This window comes from Schistocerca serialis, chromosome 3 (genome assembly GCF_023864345.2).
Source record: "Schistocerca serialis cubense isolate TAMUIC-IGC-003099 chromosome 3, iqSchSeri2.2, whole genome shotgun sequence".
In the NCBI taxonomy this organism is placed as follows: Eukaryota; Metazoa; Arthropoda; class Insecta; order Orthoptera; family Acrididae; genus Schistocerca; species Schistocerca serialis.
This window is the reverse complement of record NC_064640.1, coordinates 437,427,177-437,433,176: the sequence shown is the minus strand read 5'-3', so window position 1 is coordinate 437,433,176 and position 6,000 is coordinate 437,427,177. Positions and strand designations below refer to the sequence as shown.

Sequence of the window (6,000 nt, the reverse complement as noted above, 5' to 3'; positions counted from 1 at the left end):
GGAAAAGATGGACGGAGCGAAGGGGGAGGAGGAGACGGAGAGCGATTGGGGGGGGGGGGGAAGAAGATTGAAAGTGAGAGGGAGGATGAGGTGAACAAAGAGAGGGGGAAGAGGAGGAGATGTACAAAGAGAGTGGGAGGAGAAGATGTACAGAGAGGGGAGAGACGGAGATTAGAACGTACCAAACCTATTTAGCAATTGCGATGCATTTCGGGTTCGGTAGTCATTGAATAACTGTGAAATTTTTAAGAAGTGTAATTGAAGATGTGTAAGCGAGGTGCATAGGTGCTGGATGACACAAGTTCGGGCGGCGAGGCCGCGTAAGCCGGCCCCCCTCCTTCGGCCGGGCGAGCCTATATATACGGGTGGCAGAGTGGCCGCGCGCGCCCAGCTCCGCCGCAGGAGAAAGCAAGAGCTGCTCCGCTCCGCAGTACATTTTCTCACCGTGTCCGATCGCAGTGTTGTGCCGACTGCCGCGCCGAGACGCTCAGTTCGTACCTCGCTTTCGCCGCCGTCAAGTAAGTCAGCTCAGCTCCACAGGACGCGGCCGACGAGCTGCGCTTTGTGAGTGAGTGTGCGTGTGTTCGGACGATCTGGCCGGCGCATCGGCATTCCTGCTACGGACGCGGATGCTGTGAAAGATCTTTCTCCACAGGGACATCGGCGTTTTTTGCTTTTGAGCAACTCAACGGTATGACAGAGTACTAGTTGCAGTGCACGCCACCGCTTCTTTGAAGTAATTCTTGTACTCGAGAGATAACTGCTGAATTATGCAAGCACACGGTGATCCGCATCCCTTAACAGTATTCATTTTATTTTAACGTAAAACATTTCTAACAACTAGTCTATCAAATTGTGTATACTAGTCACGCAGATCAATGACAATTGAAACTAGAATGGGGGGAAAATGTTATTTTTTACTAAACCATCGTAAATTTTACTACTCCTTACTTTATTCAAAGAACATGATCATTCATTGTTTATGCACCAGTTAATTACAATTATAAGGTCTCCAGCGGTACGTCGCATACAAAATAAGTGCAAAATGTCCTGTTTTACACCCTATACTGACGACACCAGGTTGATGGGAACCGCGAATGGGTACCAAGTGCAACCGTAAATTTTATAAGGATTTAGTAAACTAGGATTAAAAGAGGAATCCCACTGAAGGCACTAGTAATATTTGCAATCTGTCACCGAGTGAGGGTGGCAGTTGCTGAGGCACTGTACTTGGATGCGGGAGAATCAGGGTGCAAATAGTTGTCAGGCCAAGCTATTTTAGGTTTTCATCTGGCACTCTAAGCCTCTTCATGTGAATGCTGAGACGTTTCCTTCAATATGGCTTCTTTCGTTTCCCTTCACAACTGAGCTGGCAATCTACCTCTAGCGTGTTTGTTCTCGATGGGGTGTTAAACCACAGCCTTCCTTCGCTCCAACTGGTCTCAAAACTTAATCATGCAGGCTTCAGTCGCTAGGATATTTTTGGGTAGCAGATAGGCTATGCATGATTTAGCTAATTTAGGTGTATTGTGCCAGAGAGTTTTTCATCAGGTATTAAGAATGAAGAGGTATTCCGTCAGTGGATGTCGGCTCTTTTCGTTCATAACAGTCCCAAATACAGCAAAGTTTACTCCTGGACTTCGTCACCTTTGACCCTTACCCCGACTTAATCTCAAACCCCGAAATGGAGCTTCAGCACTAATGTCGATCATAATTCTCCTAATATAAGCCAACATTCACGCTTCGAATCGAGGTAAAATTAATTTTCCTTGCACAATAAGAAGGTGTAGCTTTTCATCAGAAGATCTGTTCAGAAATATGCAAGATATGTGCCAGAGTCAGTATGCAATGCGCAGATAACGGAGAAAATATGCGTTTCTGGTCCGTTGTCTAGAGCACCGTACTACAAGGCGGGCAGCAATGCTGCCTTCATATATCATGGTACGGCTAGCCTTCATTTAGAACCTTTCACTTGCAGCAAAGCCGTAGTAAACAGATTTCTTCACCGTCTTCCCCATGGATACGGACTGTGTGTCTAGCTCGTATGTCTTTAATTTATATCTGACCCGTGTACGTACAATAGCAGTTCCCGAATTTCAAAAACGACTGCATAGTTTTCAATAGAGAAACGTCTGTTTCAGTTAAATGACAGGTATGTTGAGTAACTGACGGATTTTGTAAAGAAAAATTTCAGTGTATACAAAATTTTAAAGCAAGTTATATTACAGTTCACTTCTGTTTCTTAAGAATACCTTTTCAGTTTTCTTGTGATTCTTAGTAATCAAAATGGATGTTCTCCTTCGTATTTAGAATGTTTACAGCTAAATATTAACCCTTTCACTTCCTATATCTCCTCAACACTCTTCTGAAATTCCTCTAAGGTCTCTCGGGCTTTCAAATGATATTTGTGGCGAATTCTAAGTAACGATAGCATATTTAGCTAATCTGGCAAGAAATACCGTTAGATTTGCCGAAAATTGTTAAATAAATGCGAGAAAGAGAAATATCTGACGAGTGATTTTCACTTCCTGGTTTACCTTTTGTGCCATTTCTGAAGCTGCTGAAGGCTTCCTTAATGGCGAGCACAGACGATTATCTTCCGACACTTTCGCCCGCTGAGGCACCAGTTCATTTACCTAGCATGTTTCTACCAACGTCCCTCAAAAAGTGAAGAGACTAAAACGGAGAAGTCTTCGGGATACATATTTTCTGTACCATTATTTACTGATATGTTTTAACATCTTCCATCCTAAAGCACTTAACGGAAGACGTAAGATTAAATTCATTTTGGTCATAGACTATCTGAAGTGAGTGATATGAGTGTACATATATACTGCGCCAGTTATCAGTTCTAACTCGGACATTAAGATACGATGTCGTGGTTGTTCGTGGCGAAACAAGATGTACGGACGAATTCTTATTTCTACAGATAAGTGTGTTAATCTGTATGATGTGGGAGTTCGTCATGAGTGTTGGTGCCTTGTATAGCTCAGCCAACCGAAGTCTGTGCCTGAAAGAACATGACACATGTCGGAATTACTTGAGGAGCGGTATCACCAGAATGGTTTCGTTTCTTAACCTTTGTATTCATACTCCAATGTGAACACTAGTGCGGACTGTAACGAAATATATCTACTGTCCCACGTTTTATTTGCTCTGCGTACAAGAATCACAACACGACACAGTGCTGCCCCATCGCCAGTTACACTCTTTCCTTGGTACGGATATGGTGCTGTATTTGTGTTATTACAGATGATCATACAAAATAACGCATTTCGTTTTTGAATAGTAACATGACGCCGTAGAGCTTATCAACCCCATACGGCAGTCGCACTGCCACGAACACAACTACATGCCATTTCTCCGTAATACATTTGGAGAGTTTTTATAGGAGATTTTTTTTTGTGAAGCGTAAGTGTCCCACGTATTCCTGCAATTACTCAATGTTGCCACCGTCTCACCCCTTGACGGTCAGGTACTGGTTGTGAAAATTACTTCCTCCATCAAGATTCGAACCGGATGCCTTCAGATCCTACGCCAACGTACTATAGAGCGTTAGGGATATCGGCTGCAGAGGCGGGCGTGAGAATAAGGGCCCAAAGCATATTTCGCGCGTAAAAAACAACTCTGTCCTTCGAATCAAAATGACGTCTTATACTTGCACACGTCTGCATTCACATTATACTCCGGACATTTCCACATGGAAGCATTCCTGTTTTCCAGCAAGTCTAAAACGGATGCTTCCGCATAGTATTTCGCTGATGGACCTAATCGTCTTCGTCAGGTGCTGGGAAAATGCCGTTAAGTGTGACCATTGTATGATCTCTAAACATCAAAATATAGATACATCGAATCGTAAACCTGGCTGGACAACCCTAAATACACCTTTGCCCAAAATACATACATGTAAAAAACTATATTGCGTTACCGATTTCTCTCCAATTCGTTTTGCACTCTTTGGGAAAATTAGCATGGTTCCTGCAAGGAGTTCATTGACGATTTCTTACCCTTAGTTTCTGAGAAGTGAACCAGAAGTGCGCGGTGCGTCTTTAAAGAAGCAGCCACCGAAACACTGAATTCCTCTGAGAAAAGAATACAAATCCTTTAAATACTGTAAAGACAAAAGTAACTGAGAATATATGAGCTGACAGCGAAATCTTTCGTTTTCTGTTCACTTCTGCAACTTACCAAGCAGGCGAGCGGCAGAAGAATGAAGTGATTTGTGGTTATCTGACGATTACTTCCGTCTTTACCCTCTTGAGACCAAATTAACTTCTGTATTTCGTCATGCAGTCATAATTGTTGGACTGTTTCTGAGTGGGCAGTGAGTAAGAAAATATTTGATATTTTTGGTTTTTATTATTATTTTATGTGAGGCGTATGTGTACCGAAGCAATCGACTCGAGATGCAATAAACGTAGCGAATCGCCTCATTGTCATCTTTGCTGGAAGATGCATTCCAAGAAGCTTGTCATCGCAGGCCCTCAGAAACTCCACTAATTTCTAGTTGCTTTGTTGTAAGTAATGCTTGCTTTCTTCCTTTTTATATTTTCTCCACCTGAAAGCTGCCTTACAAATGCAGCTTGAAACATACTTAGTCACAGTGATCACCGTTATTACAGGTCCACGCTATAAAACAAGTGACTATCGAAAAGTCTAAAGCCCCTTTTACACGATCCATTTTATTATATTAATTGACTACTCGAGCCAAGTGAATCTACTGCAGTGCTCCTGGCGTTTTATTTCTGTACTGAGTCTCGTCTGTTGCGAGTGGTCATTTTCGATGACACGTCACAACAAAATTGCATGTGTTGTGAGAGATGTTTGCTGTGCACTTTGGTATCTGAACGGTGAAATTGAGGTTATGAGGGACTATCTATTTTATGAAAAAATGGAAATATAGTAACAAAATGTAGGAAGAAGCAATGATAATAGAGTTTATTGATGGCCAAAGCAGAATTCTTATTGGAAATTCTTGTCAAAGGTCAAATATTGTGTGGTAAATTCTTTGCACTCCTAAGAACTCGAGGAATAGGAAAAGTGTCATCCAGACATTTCAGAAAATGTAAATTTATTCGCTCGAAAAAATGTATACGTGCAAACATATCAAATAATATCTATGAGTGGGTGCCGATAAGTAATGCCACGGAGTTTTTATGTGACAACTCATAAAGCTTTTTAAATAAAAAAAAAACGTTATTAACATTCTACATCTTTATTCTTCTTGTCTACATGCTTATTTCTCAGCATAGTTACCATGTTGACGAACACATTGCCCCTAACGAGAGACCAGATTGTTGATACCTTCAGTGATTTTGTTGACGGAGCCACAACCTCACCTCCTAGTGTACCGATTCATCATTATCAAAGCGAAATCCTCGAAGGTGTTCCATAAATTTTCCAAACAGGTGAAGATAGGATTGAGTCAAGTCGAGACTGTATGGAAGATGACCGATGACAGTGAAGCCAACACGTCGAATTGTTGCACTTGTCGCAACGCTCGTGTATGGTCTCGTATTGTCATGCTGAAGGACAGAGTGCTGCATGTGTGGACGAACTCTTTGAAAACCAAACTCGATTACAGCACGCAGTTTCTCATGCACCGACATAGTTACGTTACGCACTGCCATGTTACACGCTACAATTCGGACCCCTCTAGCGGCAGAGGATAGTAACTTGCTTTAGCGAAGCAGAAAGTACAACGAGTAGTTTACCTAAAACTTAAAACCTCAGCCGATATTGAGAACAAAACAAAAACTTTGGAGTCATAAATAGGACCTTTTTGATTTATCATTTGTGTCTTTTTTCCTTGGTAAGTGCCAAATGAATGACATCGAAAATTATTTTTCTCGTTAAATAATTCCGACATTTTCACTGTTGAAACAATTTTGCGTAAAACATGTTTATCTATTTATGTTGTTTTTTATACTTAGTGTATACTTTTTAAATGTAGAATGTAAATACAAGGTTATTACAAATGATTGAAGCGATTTCACAGCC

General features: G+C 41.5%; 1 protein-coding gene across 2 annotated transcripts in view; it reads left to right on the top strand.

Annotated features, from left to right (window-relative positions):
• The first annotated feature begins 395 nt into the window (after positions 1-395).
• The window catches only part of LOC126470325 (elongation of very long chain fatty acids protein AAEL008004-like), a 355,626-nt gene continuing 350,021 nt past the window's right edge, over positions 396-6,000 (top strand). The window contains exon 1 of one of the 2 annotated variants that reach the window (XM_050098108.1): positions 396-518. The gene's annotated coding sequence lies outside the window, so the exon portion shown is untranslated. Of the gene's footprint in view, positions 692-6,000 lie in introns of both variants that reach the window. The other variant, XM_050098107.1, reaches the window with a different exon arrangement.